Source organism: Labrus bergylta, chromosome 17 (assembly GCF_963930695.1).
Source record: "Labrus bergylta chromosome 17, fLabBer1.1, whole genome shotgun sequence".
NCBI lineage: Eukaryota > Metazoa > Chordata > Actinopteri > Labriformes > Labridae > Labrus > Labrus bergylta.
The window spans coordinates 5,566,475-5,591,211 of record NC_089211.1 but is presented as its reverse complement, the minus strand read 5'-3'; the positions used below and the strand labels follow the sequence as shown (position 1 = coordinate 5,591,211).

The 24,737-nt window shown below is 39.8% G+C and overlaps 1 protein-coding gene across 5 annotated transcripts in view; it reads left to right on the top strand.

The window, feature by feature from the left end:
* The first annotated feature begins 316 nt into the window (after nt 1–316).
* LOC109996491 (myosin heavy chain, embryonic smooth muscle isoform) overlaps nt 317–24,737 on the top strand; it is a 55,484-nt gene continuing 31,063 nt past the window's right edge. For 4 of the 5 annotated variants that reach the window (XM_029280541.2, XM_065966000.1, XM_020650643.3 and 1 more), the window contains exons 1-2: nt 317–452; nt 21,821–21,934. The gene's annotated coding sequence lies outside the window, so the exon portion shown is untranslated. The remainder of the gene's footprint in view (nt 453–21,820; nt 21,935–24,737) is intronic. The other variant, XM_029280542.2, reaches the window with a different exon arrangement.

The following is a 24,737-nucleotide window of genomic DNA, read 5'->3' as shown; positions in this document are numbered from 1 at the left end:
GGAAAAATAAAAGACAAAAACCATGTAAAAGAAAACAAGATGACAAGCTTCCAGATAATGATTCAGCTTTTCTGCTCCAGTCAGTAAAACTCATCACTGAAATCAGAGAGCAGAACAAGGAAACTAATATGCCATAAGGGAGGCGAACATTCCTGAAATAGTTTCAATAGTTGCATTTTGGTGAGAGATGGTGCACTGCATCTCCAAAAATGGTGAGAGAGAGAGAGAGGAGTTCACATGCCTCCTTAAACGTTCTCTCTCCTCCCTATCTTGCTGTCAATCACTCTCAACGGGCGGAGCAAGCGAACAGGTACAGCGACAACCAGCCGATTACGCAGGGCTCTGACGCGCTGCAGGTGTTGCCCCGGACACACCCACAAGGCAAACTTTTGTCAGATAGAAACTCCAGCCTGTCAGTCTACAGCAGAGCACCACGGAGGGAGCATTACTAGGTAAGAAGCTGATGATTCACCTGAACTCTTGTTAGATTTTAACCAGACTGCTGCGTCGCTTTCACGGCTGTTGTTGTCATTGACTCCGGGTCAGTCCTGGCCGGAGAGGTGTCGTTCCGCATCCAATAACTTCAATGAAGTTTCCTGGAGTTTGAGTGAAGCTGATTTTGGTCAAAATAAATGTGTTTAGTGTTTTTCGGAGGGACAGCGGCTGAGTAGACATCAGCAGGTCAACTTTAAAATCACAGAATCTACTTCAGACCAGAACTATCAAAGGCTGATGAGAAGAAAGTTCATCCAAGCCCGTAGTACATAACTGTTGCTTCATATTGTTAGATATGAGAATTATTTATGGGGAATATTACGTTTTTCATACACAGTCCACTAGAACGAGACAGGTGTAAATCCTATAGAAACTCAGATTGTAAATCCAAAAGATTTCACTTTATGTGAGAAAAAATATAGATGTGTGTGTGTGTGTGTGTGTGTGTGTGTGTGTGTGTGTGTGTGTGTGTGTGTGTGTGTGTGTGTGTGTGTGTGTGTGTGTGTGTGTGTGTGTGTGTGTGTGTCCACATATTACACTGAGCCAGAACTGTTACAGCCCAGCGTTGAGCAACAAAGTGAAATTTCCTGGTCACCTCATACAACCTCAGTGTGGACAAATTTATTTAGCATATTTTTTAGAATTATTTTAATAAAGTCATTCTAAAGATTAATTGAGAAACACAGACATACTGTTGAGCCCTAAAGTCCCAATCAGTGTGGAAGTATATCTTCCTGAAGTCTCTGAATCCTAATGCCTTGCAAACACTGTGCAATGGTACAAACTTTGTGGTTCATTGTCAGCACACACTGTACTACAAACACGATTTATGTACTCACAATTGACAGGACGATTGTTCGGCACGTCCTGAGAGCTCAAACTGTACGAGTGATATCAGGACGGGGGATAGACGATGTTATTAAAAGTTTCCTTTGCTGTTTCCATGGTGCTTTCGTTTGCCATATGAGCAGGCACAGTCAGGGAAAGGTAGCTTTAGAATCGACTTGTGGCTCTGCTCCTACTGTATTCAGTGTGTGCAGTCTTAAACCATCAAACTGTTCGTGAGTAGCTGATCAGGCCAGCTGTGCACTGCACTACTGCGACAAACAATCGGGCTGAAATTAGGCCTGACTTGAAAATAAATCAAACTCCGGTCTAAATCGGGCTGAAATTGTGAAGTGTACACCCAGTTTAAACTTTACAAAGAGAGTCAGAACGACTTCCAGGTGTAACCTATTTTTTAATACTTTAACCAAACAAAAAGTGACTCATCAGAATACTAGTGTTGTAAAAATCACAAAAAGAAAGTAAAGGTGAAGACTGTATGAACCAAAAGTAAAAGAATAGTGCTGCCTGTGGGCCTCTGAGGACAGTCTATTTATACTCTTCACTTCTTAGTTCTAATGAGGGCTAAACATTAATGCTAAAGCATACAGTGATATGTCTGACAAGAATGTGTCTGCCTCTGTGGTGCATGAGTCAAGGGAATCTGTTTCCTGTTTACACCTGTGCTCAAAGTCGTGCAGGTCCATAAAGATGAGGTTTTCCAAGTCCAGTTTGGAGGAATTTGACTAGCATGACCTTAAACCCATGAAACACTTTTAGGGAGAACTGGAATATCTCTTAAGAAGCTCTCCAAAAGGAGTAGAGACTGTTTTAATGTGTTTTGAAAGACATGTTTTACTATCAGTCACGGCTTGAATGTAAGGAATATAAACAAAATAACATGCCATGAATGAGATAAAAATATGACTTATATCATCTGGTCATATGTTGGTTCTCTTGGTGCAGTTGATTTCATCATTACTTCAGATTAAAACTAAATCGGAAACAGAAACAGAAAATCAGTGTGAGTAATTAAAGGGAGACTCCCATGTTTGTCCATGTGATGAAACACGTTGTGTTGGTGCATCAGAGTACCTCTCTGTGCTGTCAAAGGGCGAGTTTGACTGTACTCTGCACTGTGCTCTGATAAGACAGCTGCAGAAAGGAGACGTTATCTTTATGTCAGATGGGTGGAGGCCGGGAATGTCTCAGACAATGGCTCCATGTGGAGCCACAGTGTCACTGATTAGTTGATTAATAACTACAATGGTAACAAAAACACTGCCAGACGAGATGATAGTTATATGCACTGGACCTTTAACCATGGCAAGATTTCAGCCCCCACGTGTTGGGAGAAACAGAAAGTTTAGCAGCTGTTTGGTGAAAGAATCCCAGACTTAAGGCAGATTGTGAAATAGGCACAAAATATGATACATAACTTCCTGCACATGCACATCTTTTCTCTTGTTTTTGCATGTCAGTACTGTCTTTAAATTAGATCTGAAAGCGGGCGAATGTCAGCCAACAGTACCACATCACATGGATGTGGCACGAAATGTGCTCTATAACAGTGCCTGCCTGTTGATATCCCCTCGAATAAAGGAAAGAAGTGAGCATATGGAAGTATTTAAACCTAATGGTCACGACCAGGGGAGCAGAAGGTAACTTCCGTAACCTAGCAACATGAGTGTTGATGAGAAGCTTTAACTGAGGCTGTGGGTGCTGCCAGCTCCAAAAATGTTGTCAAGGCCCTTACAAACATTTAGCAGAAGAATGCTTCTTTTTGTTTTCAAGGTTTATTTGTTTGTTTTGCCTTCATTTAGAGATTGAACAGTGGATAAAGTCTGAAAGCGGGGAGAGAGAGAGAGAGAGTGGGGAATGACATGCTTCAAATGAACTACAGTTAGGATTTGAAGCCGGGATACTCAAGGACTTAAGCCTCTGTACAAGGAGCACGTGCAATAACCACATGTCCACCTGCACCCCCAGAAGAAAGCTTCTATCATTACTGCTTACTTAAAGGCTGGCCCCAAACAGAAAGATACTTTGGACATGTACATCTGTTTAGGAGTGATCACCCCTTAATCCAAGAGAAATCTACGGTAGCCTCATGTTGTTTGCTAGCCTTTTTATCTGATTCAGATGCTTTGAACTTTGAAAGAGTTCAATTCCCTTGTGGACAGACTTCATGTGTGCTGTTGTCCTGAGCTCTGCAGTCCTTCACTGTGTTGTGATGCTGTTGTCTCAATGAATGCTAAAGCTAACAGAGGAGGCAGTCATGCATGTTTAAGTGTTTTCCAGGACGAGGAATGCTGAAACTCTGGCTTAAAACCGTTTGTCAGCATCTGTCTCTTTGCCTCATGGCTCTTTTTTCTTTATTTTACTTGTCTTTGGGGTTCACATTTAGAGATCTGCTTTTGTCTATCTCAGTCTTTCCCACTTTCACTCTTCTACTTGTGTTCTATCATGACTCCTATTTTCCATTTTTTCTTTCTCCTCCCTCCTTTTACTTTCATCTTTTACTTATCTCCCTTCAACATCAAATAATGCCTGAACTCGACAGCAGTCATGGAGGATTTGCATGCCAGAGCTTGATTGTTTTTTTGTTTTTTTTTGTACAAATGTCTTGCCAGTGCATGTTTTCACTTTATTGTATTTGTGGATAATTACTCATTCCATCATTTTTTATTTCCTCATACCTCTCTTTCTCTTTTGTTCCTCTTCTCGTCACTCTCACCTTCTTCCTGTAGAAACCTCACACCCCTTTCATTTTACTTTGGTCCTTGAAATATTTGCTCCTGTCACTTTTTCAAATCAGATAACCTTCAAACAGCTCCCCTGTGTCTCTCACACTGCCTTGTTTTCACTCTCTGGCTCTGCCTTTAATGTGTTTTAATGGGAGGACATTCTTTCCCTTGACTCCGACCCAGTTGACCAACCAGACCAACCAGAAAACTGTTCTGTCTCACAGTGCTCAGCACACACCCATTCACTGTGTTTCTGTCACTCAGTAGTTTCAGCACTATTATTTATCCAGGACTTTTTTTATACAATACTTGAGAGAATATGAGGCTTAATGACAGCGGCTTCTCACAGGGGAACATATGTTGTAACTGGCTAGCTAACTGCTAGCTGCTAACTATCTGGCATTCGAGGCCTAACTGGAAACGTTGACTAAAAGTTTAAAAGATATTATTTTTTTAGCCTTCAATCTTTCATCAATGCGGCTGTTTCATATGTTCATGTTTTATTGTAGGAATCAGTCTGTGTGTTGAGTGATTTGGAAACCTTTGGGGTGGGGGGGTGCCTTTATTCAGTGGTGATTCTAGACTCTGCTGGGGCCCTATAGGCAAATATTAATTAAGGGCCTCTCCAACCACTTTTATATCTAGCAGGGTCAAGATTCTCTTCCTCTTTCAGTGATTTTTGGTTTTCACAAGACTAATACATGATATGCTATGCAGGGCAATGAGAGTGAGTGCTGTCAGATGGGGCCCCATGAGGGAGGTTTCCTTCTATCTTTGCAAAATTTGCACATTTTGAGCTACTGCTGTGGTTTAAAGTTTTACAGCCCTCAGGGGTGGCCCTAAGTGGTCTAGGGACAGTGGATAGAGAAAGAAATAAGGGAGAGAAAGAGTGTGGAATGACAAGAGGGAAAGGAGCCACAGGGCGGATAAGTAAGGTCTTTTTACCTGCTCTTTTGTAATGTTAACAGACAAAGAGTAAGGTCTTTTACCTGCTTTTTGTAAAGTGTCTTGAGATAACACTTGTTATGAGTTGACGCTATACAAAAATAAATTGAATTGAATTGAATTAGAAACCTGGGCCACCAACATGGGGCATACGGACAAACCACTACACTACTGGCGCCCCAAGATAACCAAACTTACAGTATTATGGCCTTTATCATGAATTAATAACAAAGTTTGTGCACTAAATGTATTTTACAACACTGGAGGTTGCAACTTGTTTTGAACTTGATGATGACCATGTAAATAGTGATAAGATGATGCTTAGTTCAAACATTGAACAGAGTAACAAAAATTTAATTTCTGCCAAGTCATCTTTTTTACCAAAGACTTTGTTTTAATGACGAGGGCTGAGGACTAACTGTACAGCTCACAGTCTGTCATAGCTCACGTTTCAGATGAAAATCATCCAGGACTGTACCTCACGCAGGATGACACAGACTGGAATGAGGCTGTGTCATCCAGGGTCTTAAAGGATCAGTAGAAATCTGTTTTAGTTTGTGTTTCTGTGTGTGTGGGTGAGACGGAGACTTTAATGAGCTATAAAAATGATAGATGAGGTCATTGTTCTCTCTGTGTGTGTGTGTGTGTGTGTGTGTGTGTGTGTGTGTGTGTGTGTGTGTGTGTGTGTGTGTGTGTGTGTGTGTGTGTGTGTGTGTGTGTGTGTGTGTGTGTGTGTGCGTGTGTGTGTGTGTGTGTGTGTGTGTGTGTGCTCCCATTGATCGAAACCTCCATTACCTTAGCTTTTAGCTATGTCATAAAATCTGACTGATGCTCTAAGGCTTGGCTTTAGTACAAATACACCTGATGTTGAAACTGTGGTGGAAGGTTGTGACTTGCCCCACTGTCCTTCCAGTAAGGTGACGTACAGGGAGGTGCATATACGCAAAGTCTTCATTAACCTGATCTCGTCATATACCTCACATGCATTGAAAATCCAACATTAAGAATCATAGAAACAGGTTTCCCTTTTTTCACATTAGTCAGCATTCATGTCAAACCGATTTATTTCAATGAGAAATGTTCATGCCAACAGTCACAACCAGATTTGGTTTGCTTGAAACCCTTGCCTGTCACCCTTAAGGGGAAGCCTTTTCTTTTTCAGCTGTTGTTGTCCTTTGTGAGAAAAGAAGTGAACATTGACCCATTATTTAAGCCCAGAACATGATCCATTCCTGAACCAAATGAAGTATAAAATATAGCTGCAATTTGTGTGTGTGTGTTTGTCGTAAATGTAAATTATGTTCATTAAATTACTCTACTTTTCTTTTGGGCTCACACTTGACTTAACCTTCTGTATGTTGGTGTGAACTATCTGCATGAGGCCAATTCGCCTGAACTTTCATCAGCCTAGCCTTGCTGGTCATTTTATCACGACTTGAGTCTTTTCACAGCTGACATAACTGTGTCATTGGTCAAAAATATTTACAGACCGTAGATGCTAAGGAACTTAACGTCTCTTTCCTGAAGGTTAGGTAATGTCCAACACCCTACACCTGATGTCTGTCCCACAGACACAGTTTAAGACCTGTGTTGATCGTGCGTTTGAGGCTATAGCACGAATCCTTTGGAATTCCCTGCCCATCTCGTTATGCTCTTTTGTCTCTGTTGAGTCTTTCAAAAAGCAGCTAAAAACCAACGCGTTTACAAAGGCCTATGGGTTATCATGTCAGCCCAGTGGATCTGCGTTTTACTGTGCCAATTATAAAATCTACAAGCAAACTCAAATAGAAGTAAAATAGACTTTTTCTTAAGTTAAAATTACTGCGATCTTGATGCTAATTCTGCCTGCTAATGGCAACATTTGTTACTATGGTGATAGCATTAAGCAAAGTAAGATGTACATAACAGTCCCTCTGTGAGAAGTGGCACCACTCCTGGAGAATAATGCACCAGTAGCCACTGATTATGACATAATGAGGGATAAAAAGTGTTAAAAAGTGGAGCCACAAGCCTGGTCCTTGTCACTTGGTATTAGTGAATTTTGTTGAGCTGTCAGTGGGTTCATGCCCTATAAGTCCTGTGTTTGTTTGACAAATCCTTTGCCCATAAGCGCCAACTGGAGGAAGAAGAAAGGTGCCTTAATAATGGCCTTCGGTTTGCAGGCATAAAAATGACTAACAATTGAAATACATTATTTGAAATTTGTGCTTCATGACAACAAAAAAACACAGTCATGCCCAGCTACAGGATTCCATATTTCATCATTTTATGACTTTCACAAAAGAGAAGAAAGCACTGCTTGTGTGTGGTATATAGGCTAAATCTCAATCAGCACTTTTACTTTTGAATGTAAGATTTCCAGAGTAGATGAGCTGTCATTCCTTCAGGGGACCTAAACTGTGCATAGTTCAACTAAATGTCACAAATACTGAGTGTGTATTGAAGTGTTGCAATGTTCTTATCTTCCATTGCTGTGTGATGAGTTTTTTGTTCAGGGTATTGTCAGTCTGTCAGCTGTCTGGATGTTTTAAAAAGAGAAAGGTATGTCTGTGTTTGTCTTCATTCGCTTCAATCTGTTCCTTTTCTGTTTGCAGAAGTGATCACACACATCCAACCGAGACAAACAATACATACCTGTACTTTAAAAGCCATCAGATCTGCTTGTTTGTTTGGCTCAGTAATGGACAAAAATAATAATTACATGCTCTAACTTCCCTTTTTAAAATGAGGTGTAAGGTCGTGTTCAAAGAGACTATTGCTCTTAGAGAGACTTTTATCAACAAACATAACATAATAAGACACTTAAATGAAATTATACACAATCCTACATCGGTAATAACTGTGTAAACTGTGTCTACCATTCTTTGAGGTTGAAGATGGAGGTAGGGTTTTAGATAGCCCTGTTCAAGACTGCTGTCACAAAGTGCTTCACAAACCTCAGTCAACAAATAAAATAACAGATGCATCGAAGTAGCACATAAAATACAGATGAATTCAGTCAGATCCAAATACTTCAGAAGAAGCCAGATGAGAAAGTATTGAGAGACAAAGATGAAGAATAAGAAGGCAGCGTATGTTCTTTATGACTTTGTATAAAACTGATTTAGTAGCTTCTGCTGCCCCCAAAGCTTTACTGAACAAGACCTCTATTATGTGTCACATTCATTTCTATTATCATTCAGATGTCAAAGCGTCTGGTATGAGGAACACCCCGAGGTGGCATTTGGGACCCATCAATCATTAACCCAATGGAATTCATGTATCGGGAAAAGTCCTGATGAAAAAGCCTCTTTGTGTGTTTTATAGTGTCCTTATTTGTACAGTATTTTACTGTAACTGGACACAGTAGATCATCTTTAATCCCAACCTGCATCATTAACTCATTTATTTGTATATTGGAGCATAACTTACAAAACAAATGCTTTAAAACGAGCAATGTAAAGTTTAAAACTAAACCAGAAAAATGCCAGTCTAGAATTCATGTTCTCATATACGTCTTCAGTCAGAGAATTGCTGATTGTTTTATACTGCACATAATAGTTAGCAGTGTGTCTGTTGTCGCTTAACATCCTGAACATAAAGTCTCACCAGTAGACTTTAGTGTTATGTTAGTCTGCTCTAATTCATCGAAAGGCTAACACGGGATCTGTAAGCTAGCTTAGCACATGTCGATTTTATTACAGAGGGCATAAAAAAATTGACAGCACATTACATCCTAAATGAGTGTGCCTTGATTTTACAAACTGACACACTCAGCAGTGACTCATGGCAAAGTATGAAGGTGGATGTAGACGTCAGGTATGTGAGGAATGAGGGTGTGAGCCTTGAAGGTAAGCTAACACTCACAAACGTAATTCAGTCAATTGGAATGGTAACATCGTATACTTCGGAACATTTCCAACCTTGTGTCTGTGTGCTAATGACTCGTTGTTTGACTGTGTTTAACTGTCTGCTGTTATATAATTTATATACAGTATCAGTTTCAATACTGGCTCCGAGCGAGGATGTTGGTGTGTCGTTATCTAATCTGGTAAACGGTCCTGCCCTCCACAAACTCACTCTTACTCTTAGTACTCCTACATACATTTAGCCCATGTTGGTAATAATTGATACATTTTTTTGATGTAAGGACAAGGAGAATGTCTTCCTTTTATAGATTATTTCAACCTCTGTATTGATTTTTGCACTTCACAATGTTTCTGTTCCTGTGTTAGATTTTATTGGTGCAACCAAGCGTCAACCTCTGATGTTAAGAAATGAAGCCAATCCAGATGTCTAAAAAAACCTGCAATTCATCTCTTGTCCACTTGAGGCTGGCTCAAAAAGCCCAGGAAGTCACATAAACACCCGCATTAAAATTCCCATATTTACAGCAGAAATAAGCATGTCTTCAGTCTGGGCCAAAAACAATTTGGGTCGGAGTAGTTAAGGTTTTTATGAGCACACACTGTACAGGGGATGACTTATTTTATAATTCATTCATTTTGATTTTATGAAGGATAAGAGGGGTGTTGTAGCTGTGTGCCAGGAGGCTTAGGGCCTGCATCAGCTTCACCTCTTTGCTTGTTACAAGGTTGAACAAAGGAGGTTAGACAACATTTTAAATATGGCCACCGCCATCGTTGGGATTATAAAACTCCTCTTCAGTCACCAAACTTGGCTCAGTTTAAAGACGTTTCTGTGGTTGTTTAAATTGACAGGTTATATATACACTGGATATTTGCTTAAAACACTTTAGTCACATAGTTAAAGTAAAATATAATCGAGAGAACACTCAAACACACATGGAAGCTGTAGTGGAAGTACAATGTGTCCTGTTCTAAATCAGAAGCAGAAGCATGACTACATGAAGTTACTCCTGGAATGCATTGAACTTTACTGATTTATTCTGCTTCACGTAACCCGAACAGGTGATTTGAATTGAATAATCCAGGCCATAAGAGTGGAGACAATGGAAATCCATAAGCTTTTGTTGTGCATATTGCAGCACATTATCAGAAAACCTCTTCTTGATGGATGTTGCTTTCTCTCTTTGTATCGGTACGAACAAACATTCATGGGATTTGGAAGAGATTGCACACCACATTTTGACTTGTTTTTATGGAACTTATTTTCCAAAACTTGTAGAAAACTTGTACCCGTACTCCTGACTGATAACTGCAAACTCACTGAACTCATCAGGAAGCGTCTAAAGATGTTTATGTATGTATAATTTTTCACATTTTTTGACCTGTCTCATTTCATGAGCCGTTTCAGAGCGAACACTTTCCAGTTTATCATAATGTTCAGGCCAATCGGCTTCGGTTTTAGGGTCATGTTGTGTTTTCAAGCTCATTTTCTACATCTTGTATTTTCTCCTGTTAATGGATGCCTGAGAGTCCTAATTATTCATCTCAGTCATTTAAAAACTGCCATCACGCTTTTTCCTGAAATGCATCTTCGTGCATTTTTGCATTTTATAGCTCCTTGTGTTTTTTTTTCCCCTCCAAGTTTTAATGAGTGTTGTTTTGCATTATGCAGTACCTCCAGGCTTCAATTTGGCATCTGGGAAAATTGGCTGGACTCCAACACTGTGGTCACCCGGTGCTTATTACTCATTAAGCCTCGTCGGAGGGCCGAGTGGGTGCAGGCGTGGTGGGTGCTGGTTGGGAGCTGCTACTGCTTGGAGAGGAGATGTGGTTGTTGTTGTTGTTGTTGTTGAAGATGTTCTAGTTATGGAAGTGAAGAAAGAGACAAGAAAGTGAAGAGTTTAAAAGTCGTCCTACTCTGCACATTTTTCTACTTTTGATACTAATGCTGTTATTTTAGCTTTTTGCAGCATGTTTCCCTCATTTGCTGCACATGTCAGTCATAGCATTCGTTTTGGAATTTCTATCATTTCTGCATTAGCTGCTTGTTTCTCCTCGTTTCAGCTTTTGCAGGTCAGTGGCCCTTGTCTGCAACTCTACATTAAAGCAGGCCTTTTGAAAATTTTGACAACCGAGACAAGCAAGTGTTTTATTTAAACGTCTTTCTGATTGGAGTTTAGTATCAAGCATTCCTTTTTGTGCAAAGTCATGCTACTTCTACCTTATCGTACAGGCAGGGAAAAGTCCTAACTTGACATAGCAAACTATTTCTGCTTTTGGGCAAATACACGATCCTCTCTTTGTGGTGCAACAAATCGTGCATTCAGTATCATGCATGGCTCAGTGTTGTCCATGAACGTGCAGCTCTGCAACTGAGTACCTGACTGTCTGCTTGAATCTAAGTCCCCCTGCATGTTTGGTACTCTACCTGCTCTGTTGGGGCGAGTCTTTGGGAGGAGCTCATTTTAAGCTGGAAAGCCTTCACTGCACAGCTGTGTGTGTGTGTGTGTGTGTGTGTGTGTGTGTGTGTGTGTGTGTGTGTGTGTGTGTGTGTGTGTGTGTGTGTGTGTGTGTGTGTGTGTGTGTGTGTGTGTGTGTGTGTGTGTGTGTGTGTGTGTGTGTGTGAGAATGTAGTTGGGTGGTGTTGGGAGAGATGTTATGCCAAATCTAAAATAACCTGTGGTATTACCTGTGAAAACATGCCATTAATCAGTCTAGTGTATACAGGGCAAGAGGTACAAAGTGATGTTTCCAGAACATGTCATGTAATTTTACAGCTCTGCACATTATGGGTTATGTAGTAATCAGGGGAAACACACTTTGGCACAGTTTACCATCTTAAATTATATCTAGAGAACCCCTCAATTACAAAGAAATGTTTTCAGTTTTGCTCTATGTAACTTTTATTATGGGGCAAAAATTAGCTTACTCTTGTTTTTTCAGCCTCTAGATGCTCAAATTCTTCACTTTGAAAACAGCAGAGAGTTTACTAAGAAAGAGAGCGTGATGTAGAAAACTGAACCCCTTTTCTTTGTGAGTGAAGAAACTGAGAAACTGCTTGTTTTTGTTCTGTTTCACCCGGATAATGATAGTGCAGCGGGTGAGATTGATGTGATCTAAAACTTGTGTAATTGTTGTATAATACCGAGGAACAGGTTCAGCTCTGCTTCAATTAACAGAGGAGGAGTGAACAGGCACAGAGCAAACACAGGAGAGGTGATATGCTGCTTGTTCACCGCATACAGTTCAGACAAACTGGTTCTACTGTTAGTGTGTTTTTATAGTGAGACAGAGCAGCATGCCACTGTACAGCACACTGCACAATGCAGATCAGATTAGACCTACAAAAGAGGTTTAATGTTCACGGTAGGCATTCATGTTCTGCCCCTTTTAGTTTCTATAGGAGAAGCCTTAATGCTAAAATGTTCAATTACAATTTAGTCAATAGTTTAAGTCTCTCCTGTTTAGTCATGACAAAAGACCCAATCAAACACCTTGAAGATAAGCTGCAACATTGACTGAGAGACCAAATCCATTATAATTGCTTAGGCGTGTTCGAGGGCTTTTGATTCTTTCAGAAATCAAAAGAAATCATCTGCATGAATCATCTGCATGAATCAAAACAGAGTCATTAGGACCACTTGTATTTAAAAAGTTGTGAAAAAATGTAATGACTGAAAAAAAAAACATGTCCCAGGTATCTACAGGTATCCCAGTGTGAAGGATAAGAGTTAAGGGAGTTTCCTGAAAAGCAGTTAGCCTGGTATTGTCTCTTGTGCAACAGGCCTTTAATGTCGTCTTTGCATTTCAATTTGTAGGATGCTACAAATCAGAGGCAGAGATCAATTCAACTCATAAATCGTTCTGTCATACAGGCAGACAATTCTTGAGTACTCCCCTCTGTTTTGCATGAGGACGAATGCGGAAGAAGACCTACCCCCCTTTCATTTGAATTCTTTAAAGAAAGTATTGAGTTTAAGTTGAAATAATGTATCATAATCATATAGTAGCTGACTTGAATTTCACAGTTATTTCTCCCGGTGTTAGCGAGCACAGAGACAGAGTTAAAGTTGTTTCCATGATGAGGAAACATTCCTGGTCAGTAAATGAGCCTGCAGGGCGTCTCCTTCTGTTCACTCCCTTGTTTAAAGCTGCTGCTGGTTCAAAGTGCACCAACACACAAGGTGACATACCACAGCTGTGAGTCATGAGCAAAGCATGCTGGGTAGGACAGTCCTCTGCTGTATTTCACCACTCACAGATTTGTTTGCTGAGTAATGACATGTGCCATAATCATGACCGTGCAGGTCCATAAGCTTCTGACCTCTGACCTTTTATCAGCTTCAAAGTCACAGACCATGATTTTTTTTTAATTCACTTCTAGAACGACATCAAATTTCCATGACTGTTTGGTCGTTATTTTCTCGGTTTAGTTGTCTTTAAGAATATTATTTAGATCATTTAGACTTTTCTGTATCAGGGAATACAGTTCCAGCGGTTTGCATACAAGGTCTACATTGACGTAAATAAATATGCAGCTCCCAAAAAGTAAAATAGTTTGAGTAAAATCAACATTTTTATCTCACTGTATACAACAATTTTCCCCACTTTCATGTAAAAATTATAATTTTAGTCTTTGGTTTGCAGAAAATAACAAATGGTTAAGTTAACAGGAAGCTACTGTGTTTTCCAGACCAAATTCAATGCAACAGAAAACGTGTTCATATTCATTTGGAGGATAGTAATCAGCAGCTGTGGATCAGTTGGTGGAGCCGGTCATCTCTCATCTGGAAGGTCGGGGGGTTAAATCCCCAGCTCCTGCAGCCACATGTCCCATGTGTCCTTGGGCAAGACACTTAACCCCAAGTTAAGCTTCATCAGCAGTGAATGAATGGGATGAGTTACTTCTGATGGTCACTTTACATAGCAGCCTCTACCATGAGGAATGTGTTGGTTTAAAAGCGCTTTCAGTAGTCAGAAGATTAGAAAAGCGTTAAACAAGTTCAAGTCTATTTACCATTTCATATAGAGGTCATAAATCAATAGTTGGTGGATTAACTCTGATTTTGTGCTTTTATGCGTCTTGGCACGCTCTCCACCAGACTTTCACGTTGCTGTTGGGTGACGTCCACTTGTGCCTTTCTGACTTTGTTTGATAGCTTGTGAGCGCCCGTCTTCCTCTTGATTCAGTAGAATGAGGTGATCCTGTGTTGAATTCAACTGACACTGGAATACACCGGCTTCATGCATGCAGAGATGCTCATGGACATTTGAGTGAACTTTTAAGAATTTTTCAAAGACGTGGAAAGGTTATAACTTAAACAAAAGGATAAATTGGGATTTAAAAACATTGATGAGAAAAATGAATACGTTAGATCATTAATGAGATGATTATAACTTTTATGCAGCATGAGCAGAAGTCTGACGTCCTGTCCCGCTTCATCTGCTCTGTGGCAAATTGATGCTCGCTGCTCCGGCATCCGGCAGAAATAGAAGCCTTGTGTGTATCTGCTGCAGAGCTGAGCCAGAGGAAGCACACACATTGACTAAAGCTTCAGTAAGTGGACCGAACATGTATTGGGTGTAATTCAGCAGTAAGGCCTGGTGTTTGAGGAGGAGGAGCAAGCTTTGAGAAATACAGAAAAACTGCAAAAACTGTTCAGACTTCAGAAAAACTTAGCTCAACACAGCGTCTGTTTGGATCAAAGGTGTTCAAGTTAAGTGGTGTAAATAAAGCAGAAAAGCAGATGGGTTAAATAACTAGACAGGTTTTTCTTGGTGTGGACGTGTGCTTAATTTGGCCGAAATTTTGGTTTTCATTGCAAACTTGTAGACTGATGTGTCATAAATTGTCAAAGGTTTAAACTTTAGCCTGTTACTGAAGTGACTCCACAAGTTGTGGAAGTTTGGCATCATACATGACATGTGTGTGAAAAGCTGAGTTTATTGTCATGCATTGGGAGACAGATTACCTGGTAAGAAGACGGAAAAGTATCTTAAAAAGGTCTTGTTTCACAAACACTCTCGCACCAGGTGAACAGTTAAACAATCATACAGAGCACAGACAGAAGTGACTCTGATGATTCATAACTTCCTGTGCGGGTGCGGGCAGAGAAGCTACCTCACCTGACTGCATAATATTATTCGTACAAACAGGGAGAGTCTGCAGCGCCTCAAGTGAAAAGGATGGGGCGCTCCTCTGAGCCGCTGCTGGAGTTTCCAGAGGGGACAAAACTCTTTTCAGTGTAATCCAACTTTAACTGGAGTAGATCGTTGATAAGATTGTGGAGGAGTTTATTGTGAAAATCTTTCATTTAGTCAGCTTTAAAGGAAGAGTTATAGTTTGTTTTTTAACTTTCTGAGCAGTTTTTTATGGCAGATTTGTAACTTGTGTTCTTTCAGATTATTTTACAGGCAGGACTCCACATCGGCTCATTTTTCTCCATCTTATTGTGGAGCTTACTTTAACTTTCCTCCACTTCCTCCACCCCCACCCTCCTCATACCTGCCTGCTTATCAAGGTGTGCCTGACTTGGCGACCTGCCACAGTCATCAGGCTCCACCCAGACACACCCTGGGGTGGGAATCTGTCTTTGGTGGGGGTGTTGGGACTACAACCTCGTGATCTAACATAACCTCATGGTTTACTTTTTTCTTTGGCTTTCTTCTAACTGAACTGCACATGTTTTCTTTTCTGATAGTTTGTATAAGGACAGTAAAAGAATTTAGATACGCTAATGTACAAACGTTGTAATACCGTGCAATGGATTATGAGAAAGCGATGCTCTTTATCATCATCAGACTGATATATTAATGGTAATTATTTTTATGAATAATTTTCCAATTTTACACTACTGACTCAAACCAGGGCTGTCACTTTTTTAACAAAATAACTTCAAACAAATTTAGAACATTACATAGTAATGTTTGAACACATTCAACCCCCTAATTTTAAATTAGCAACAATGAGCCTTAAACCAACAGCCTGACTTATTTTTTCACATTATTCACCAGAAACACAATTTCTATCAACTAGAATGTGATCAAGTGCAGCTTTCTCTTTATTTACAATATCACCTGCTTACGAGAACACCGGTTCAGCGCGCCCAGTGGTTCCTGCATGGTACCTAAATATAGTGCGAGCCAGCTTGGAGAGTTGTGGGTTGTGTAGTGACCATATGTCGCTCCACCAAAGCAGTGAGCTGCGGTCTGCAGAGAGAGAATTCTTCCTCATTAAACTTTGCATCTCCCAATCTCGCCCCAATTACTGGGGTCAAACGCTCATGCTATGGTCAAGTTACGGTGATTCTGCTGGATCAAACTGAAAACTCCTGACAGCCTGATGCGCTGGTGGACTGTAGGCCTACATTTTTAATTCGAACAGATAATTTCAGTTTTAATGTGAACTCCTAACTTTTTATTTAGACAAAACAAATAAGAGCAATTTAGATGTCTAAGACTTCTCTTTCATTGTTTCACATAGACACACACACGCACACACACACACACACACAAATAAGGGGTTGAGTAAACTGATCAATCAAGCCCAGAGAGCTTCACAAACTCTGGCTGGATATTAACTAACAAACTCTGTCTCCCTAGCTCTCTATCCCTCCCTCCCTCGCTCTCTCTTGCCACTCGTCCATGCTGGTCAGTGGTGAGGTGGTAGTTAGGGTCATCTCCATGTACACAAGTGCAGCCCACCCACTGGCACATAAGCACACACACAGACAAACACACAAACCCCCTGTGGTCTGAGCTCGGTCAGGAAATGAGTTTTGAGTCTTATCTTCCATCATGAATACGTCTCTCTCTTCAGCTCCTGCAGTGAGTATTTGAAACACTTTTTTACTGATCAGAAGCTTCAAACAGTGACATCATGTTTGTCTTTTTAAAGGCTTATTGCTGAAACAACAATGTGGGTTAGAAGTATCTGAACATACATAAAGGTGGTCTTTAAGCTGGTCCTTTGAAAGTCTTGGTCGTGGAGCAGTTTGCTCAAATTGGTCTTTAAAGGTTTTACAAGAAAGGAGTTTTGTTGTGGCTCGTTTAATTCTTTGAGACGACTGGAAATAAAAATAATGTTAGTCGGTCAAATCTGAGATCCTGTGTGATTTCAGCTTAAAATAACTTTTGATGGTTCTAAAGTCTTGAGTGCAATACACTGACTTTTAATTTGTATTTTTTGTTGCCTGAACACATTTTACAAAGAGTGTACTGGAACGGCAGGTGAAATAGTTCTCTAATTGTTTTGGTAAATTTCTTTGTTTTAAAGCCTCATAGAAACTGAGCTGATCTCTTCAAATACTTAGAAAACTGGCTGAAGTTGGCTGCTAAAGAATAAAAATCTGAACATTTCACAGTGTTTGTCTCTACCTACTATTTGTGTTTCATAAGCAAAGCATTGGAACGTATGGTTAGTTTAATCATTTTGAAGGCATGGTTGAATTGATCCTTTTGATGCTTTTGTAATGCCATCTGTATTTAAAGAATGATTAAGAAGTTATCTTCAAACCATAGAGTCAAATCTTTGACCTGCAGCAGTGCACAGCTAAGCCTAGGTGTTATTATTAGTTTGTTGTTTTCACACCAGCGCTCACATTGTGTTGTGCAAGTATCAAATAAAGTTACGCACATCCGTGTACCCATGATTCAACTTTTCTAAATAAGCTTTAGTTGCCCCATTGGCCAAGAAAGACTTGATCTAAATTCAATGCCTGCACAGTAGTTCTAGTGTTTGTTAATGGCACTTTATTCAGATTGTAAGACCCAGGGACAACGTGAACAAGTTTACAACACATTGACACTCTGCTTGTTCAACATAGAGTCAAAAAGAAGTGTTCCTCCTCTTCAGTTTACTGATAGTTTATATATTATACAGAGAAATTGAGTTTTCGAGAGAGAGGACTCTGAGAGGCATCATTGTAAGGGCTGCGCAATAAATCGCACCATGAGCTTAAGCAATAAAGACGTGGCGCAAAAGTCTGAATATATCATTTGATTATATTTGAAGAAGAACTGATTTCTCACTCAGTATGTGCACATCTTACCTGTTTGATGGAGGCCCAGGTGGCCATGCATTTACAACATGTTGATGCAGGCAGACAGAACTCCAGCTAACTCAGGTACCCTCAGAATAGTCGGTGTCATATTAGTGGTTAAAAAAGCGTCTTTTTGTATTCAGCGGGGAAAATGTTGAAAACACACGCTTTGTGTAAAATCTGAAGAACAGCAGAAAGACACCCTATGTCCCAGTCCTATGTCAGTTCTTCAAATATCATGCAGCTCGTATCATTATGCTCTTCTTGAAGCTCTCAAAGGCACCAGCTTTAATGGCCCTTGTCTAAACAAAGTATGACCTGCCTGAACAATAGCCCAGGTTTCTGTTTTTTTTCATGCATGTCCAAACGTGACAGTAAACAAAGAGGCGAGACCTGAGTGAGTTCAAATGCTGAATAAGCACTAGAGATGTAGCTGTACTGGTTTTAGTACATGGTTGCTTTCCTATAATTTAATTTAAAATAAATCTCAGTGTCATGTCATGTTGTTGTTGTGTTTCGACATTATAACCCTGACTCCTTTAAATCTGTTGTTTTCTCATTAAGTTTAACTGGAGAATGTAGGAAGGGAAACAAATGAGCAGAATTTAAACACAACGTTACAGAGACAAAGTTGGATTGTAACTATAGGAGAGAGTTAAAGCATCCCACATTTGCTCTATTTTACTTTATAATGAGATGTTTTTCATAAAGAATGGACTTCGTCGGGTCTGCTGAATGTCACATGCCATTTAAATAATGTACATTGAGACGGTGTTTGTCTTATTTCCATCATTCTTTCACAACTATAGGAACTCCCCTCAGCTCTCTCTGGCTCCTGTCAGTGCATGTTATCCTCCTTTAGAGAGATTAAAACACAATGGACGTGTTTTGATTGCTTTTAATCAGACAACAGAGACTCTCTGTGTCATGAGCATCCAGCCCACTCATGCTGTGTATGCATCCACTCATACGGCGACGACAGGAATTAATTGCCTGCTGTCCATCTGTAGTTTTAATATATGTATATACGTATGGAGATTGATTTTCTCCTTTAAGATGAAAACACACCTCAGAGCCAGTCGGGGTTAAAGCTGCTTCAGCACAATGTGCTCTCTGTGGTGGGTTTCATTCAATAGTGGGTGGGAAGCTTCAACAAACAAGAGTCTGTTAGGCAGAGTTCGAAGAAGATTTCCAACACCTCCAATGTATAATCCTCATCGTCAGAGAATTATTGATGTCACACTTTGACATTTAACGTCTGAAACCAACAAAAAAATACTGATATCTTCAAGTCTTACTATAACAAGTTTCTTTGTTATTTACTTAAACTTTTCTGTGCATATAAGCTGAGTCTTTGAAGATTTCCCCTTGTGTTTTTTCCTCATTAGCTGCCACTCATTCTGCTTCACATTTAATCTCTGACTTCCCCAAAACGAGGTGATCCATCACAATGAACACTACAGAGATAATGTTTTTGAAGTGACCCACCCTTACATGTCACTCTCGTGGCACCCTGACAGGTACAAATGGAATTGTCTTCAGGACATGATCCCTCACACATGTCAGCTGTTGGACTGCTCTGCCTGTTAGTCGGGAGAGTATAGTTCATTTCAGGATAGGGGGAACCAGTTTGGGTTCATTTACATCAAGATGTAACATAAAGTGAAGGTGTGGAGTTTATTAAAGTTGTTTTTTAACAGGAAGAAGAAAAACAGGAATATTTAGTTGCATTATGGGAAATGTAGGACATGTAGGTTGTCTTCAGCCTGCCCCATCATAAGGGTGATAAAAGCTGTACTAATTCACTGTTCTTATTTGTACCCAGGCATGTTTCTATGAGGGTGCAGAAGGATGCATTGCACCCTTATTTGAAATTTCTGCACCCTCAATAAGTAATCAAGGCGGTCAAATGGCAACATTGACTCAGATGGTGTTTATTAAATCCATGATATGGTGGTCATGACAGATACACAAGACCTGTCTGTACACTGGGGACCACAAGCGGGAAAGCCCCTTTAATCTCAGATGCACCCTAAGTAATTTTGTTCTAGAACCGGGCCATACCTACGAAAAGTAATGGTGCCATAACGAGTAAACAACCCATGAATTGTGAGCCGATTTAAACCACTTCACAGGAAAATTAGACAAACAGAGCAGCTGCTGAGGTGATGCAATAGGCAGACCCAGAAAGTCTACCTTGAGTGGTTGTAAAACTTCACTGTCAGTCTGACCTGTTGCCTGACCTTTTGGCCTTCGAGTAAAGTAACCTGTTGTTGTGGTTTGCTTCCATAAATGGAGACTACCAGTTAGCCAAATGACAGGCAGTGTGTTCAAGTATTTCAGATCAAGTTACTAAGATAAGACTGTTTGTCAACTTCTGCAATGTCACGGCCAAATGTGATGATCTCATACTAGGGTGATGCAAAAAAAAAGGAGTTGTTTCAGAGGAGGTTCATGAACACATGGATTGCCCTGTGTGTCTGTGCAGACTGGCGTGACAGCATTTCCCTCATGGATTAATTAAGTATTTCAAAATCAAAATGACTAATCTATGTGCAAAGGTTTATATCCTAAGTCCCATACTTAGAAAAAGAGCAAAACAGACATGTGAGGTTGTCACCTTTGGCCATAGATCCTTAGGATACTTTCAGGTTCATATGGTTTGATCATTGACTGTATATAAAGATGGACAATGTGACTGTCTCATTGAAGTCAAAATAATGATATGACAGCTGCTGACTTATTGCCAATTTTGAGCCAGAGAGTCTGATGTAACAGAAGTGTCGGCGTCCAATAAAACAGCAAAGAGCCTCATTTGTCAACAGAGCTGTCAATCATGACGTTAAACCCCTTTTTATAGAATCGACTAACCTATTAAAACTAAACTTCTCAGAAAAATGAACACTTCAGTAGGATAAGAACCAACTGTAACGACAGAGAAATATTTATTTGACCTGTATTTAGATTTTGTATCTTGACCCATGTCCCATCTGCTAACATGGAGGAGGTAGCTTTATTATGTGTACTGCAGCCCGTCAGCATGGGGAAGCTCCATTTGTTTTCATGTCGAAAGATACTTCTTGGGCCATGATGATATTTCTTGCCTTTATGGATAGGACAGCTGAAGAGAGACAGGAAATGTTGGGAGGAGAGAGTGAGGGATGACATGCAGCAAAGGGCCGAGGTTGGATTTGAACCCATGACTGCTGCGATGAGGACTGCAGCCTCTGTACATGGGGTGCGCGACATAACCACCGGGCTACTGGTGCTCCATGTTGTACATCTTTTTATAATGTTTATGGTTTTGATCAAATATGAGGTATATTTCATTGTGATTACTTCAAAGCCATACAGATGAACATTTGCACTGTGCCTCCAGTTAAGAGTATATATTTTATTTTAGTGCTTTTAACTCTTCAAACTTTGAGTACACTCATTTTTTTATGTCTGTGTCATTCCGACTAAAGCACGGATGACCTTCAGTCGGTTCTGGTGTTTCATATCTGAGATGTGAAACAGTTCGAGGTATTTAGGGCATCCTCGTAATTCAGTTGGAAGGCAGGATTCACCACATTTCAGCCTTTCCCCTCCCACCATTCCTGTTTCTCTCCATTCCACCACAATGAAAATGTTTCTTAAAGCATCGCGGAGGAATGCTTTGACATTTGGGTGTTGTCTTAATTCTGTTTGTCGGTGGCATCTAGACACTCAGGTAAAACATTGAACAAAATGTCCTTAAGATGAAAGAAATTTCCCACCAAGGTCAGACTGAAGATTTCATTTAAAATATGTTTTCACTGCATTCATGGAGTCTGGCTGCTTGTCAGAGCTGGTTTAGTGATTTAAAGGCTGCGTCCTGTAAAATGTTTTGATATGAAGGTGAACAAATTAATTAAAAATACTCTCTCTGTCTTTAAAGTCTCCAGAGTTCCAGAGAATACGAGAGGACTTCCCCGCTCGTCTGGACAAACTACGGCAACTGATAGAAGACAAAGTTCATATCCTTCAATCCCCCATCACCAAGGAGCAACAGGTAAATGACACTCAAGATCATTATAGAATGAAGTGTTAAAAATAGCTCTTTAGGTGACTTTGAACAAGAGGAAAAGCTACAGAAGGTGACATCACATCAATGATGTGTTTAATGTGTATTTCTTGTATTGTTTGATGGTACACTGATAAGAAGTAAATGATAGAAATGGTCCGGCATTGAAAAAAATTCTTGTTTATCGTGGTGTCATTTCTCTGAGGGTTTTAGATGATTGTTTTCCTAAAATCTGTAAAAACCTCAGATGAAAGCTGATGTCAGACAATAACCAATAATACAGCAGTTAATTGGAGTATTGAAACTGCTTCAGTCAGCGCCAGTGGCCTTGTGGTTAGTTTTGACTCGTCGAAGTGGGTGGCCCATGTTCGAATCCCATCCCTGGCTCCTTTCCTGTCCAGCATTCCCAACTCTCTTTCTTTCCCCAATGTCCAACTCTAACAACAAGTCTTGTCTCTCTTATAAAGACCCAACAAGCCCCTAAATTTATCTTTAAAAAAATAAATAAAATAAAATAAACACACCAAACTTAAGCATCAAAAGTAGGAAAAAATGAAATGGATACTCTATTAGTTATGGAAGTTTTTGGGGTATATACTCAGAAAAAAATGTTTGTGTTAGTTTAATCTGCAATCGGAAATGAGTAAATATAAAATAGATGTATTGTAGTAATATGATTTCTGGAAGTATCTTTGAATGACTCATAAACCTGAAATCTGACATGTATCAGGATGTGGCCATCAGGAAGTGTTTTCATTCTGATTCTTATAAAATAATGTTTTAAAGACGAAAGCTTTGCACGGCAAAAAGAAGATAAAGGCTCCAGCTTTACATTTTATTTGTGTTTCATATGAATTTAACAGGATGACATAGATGCTATACTCTCAGCCTCCAGTGAGAGTTTTGTTTAGAGGTCAGACTACTAGAAACATCTGAAATGAAATAAATTAACATGTTGGGCTTTTGTCCTTTATTTATTGGTGTGCTTCTCTCCCTTATCTTCCTTTTATTTACAAATGACACATTCCTGACATCCTCAGTCTCAGCAGAGAGACAGCTGCTGTGATTAGGTTCACAATCAATCTTCTATTGATTACTTCACCTGGAAATCTTCCACACGCTCCTCGTCAGCTGGCTGACTGTCTCCTCAATTTGAAAAAGAAAACAACCAAACATGATGATACTCAGAGGTCAAGAGGTCATGCAGGAGGTCAAGCTGACTATACACTTTTACAAAGTCCTCTGCTGGATCACAAGACTGCTTCAAACTGTGTCAAGTGCAAGAGACTGTATAATACCAGTAAAAAAAAAAGATTAATAAAATAATTGTAACCGTATAAAACACAAGTTGAAAGAATTCAACTATAGCAGGCATTAGCAATAAGTAAGGTATTTTACCTGCTTTTTGTGAAGTGTCTTGAGATAACACTTGTTATGAGTTGACGCTATACAAAATAAATTGAATTGAATTGAATTGAATTAACATGTATTTTTTTCAGGAGTTATAGTGTGCCAGTTTTACATTAGAGCAACTAAAATATATGACATAAAGTTGCATTTACATCACAACTTTCAACCTCCAACAAGAAAATACAAAATAATCTATGTGTTTGTATAAAAAGGTAAAATGATTTGCAGCCTGAAGGTCATCTTTCCACAGGGATGTAATTTAAAGGAACTCTTTACTCTTTAATGATTTAAACTAAGCTAAAGACAGAATCTGTCTCAGAGCAGCTTTTAAAGAATCTGAAACATGCACGCCTGCAGTTAAAACATCGCTGATGTCATTTTGTCTTTGCTGACGTTGAAACTCTGTAAAGTGTTTTTGAAATGAATCTTTGCTAGAGGGTACGAGGCTAATTGCTCAACACTGCCTTAACTGCATTCCTCCCAACAGTCTACACAGGGATTTGCTTTTATTGGCAGCCTCTTGATGTGACTTCTTTGATTTTTCCTCTTAATTTCTCTGTTGGTACACGAGTCCCTCTCTCTGTTTACTCTCTTTCTCTTTCTGTTCCCTTACAGTTGATCTCTCTGCTGAGGTCAAGTTCATGATAAAAGCTCCAACATATTCCCTCACTCAGATTAATAAATATCAAGCCGATCCAGTAGACTTCATTTATATGAAGTATATGATGTCAAACTTGACTTAACATTTTGACCATTTTAACCAACATTTCAGAAGACCCCCCTATTAGTGATGTGAAAAGCAGTTCTTTTCAGTGAACTGAATCAGTAGAATCAGTTCAGCAAAGTGATTCGTTCAAAAGATTTGTTCACCGAATCGTTCAGTACTTCTCTGCAGCTCTGTCTGTGAATCAGAATTTAATAAGCTGAAACACGGCCGAACGTTTAGTTCTGCTCGCAATCGTACTGAGAACAGCCGGTGGTGAATAATAAACTAATGAGCTGAGAATTTAGTTGGATAAAGTTACAGTTTGCAAACTGAAAGCTGCTAAAACAATCACATTTATTTTCCCCGACCGTTCTGTTCAGTACGTTCAGTACACAAATCACTCACTGACTGACTGACTGAGAGGAAGAGAGAGACTTGGAGGCGGAGCTCTTGTTCAGTTTGTTCAGTGAACGTGAACGAGCGAGACTGCGAGTCACCAGCCTCAGTCACACACACACTGTACTGACTGAAACACGATCGTTAGTAGATGTTAAAACAGTCAGCTGAGTGAAATTAAGTTGGATATAAAAGCTGTTTGTAAACTGACAGCAGATATAAAAAGCACATACATTTTCGCGACACCTAAATGTTAAATAATATGTTTAGTTAGCATGC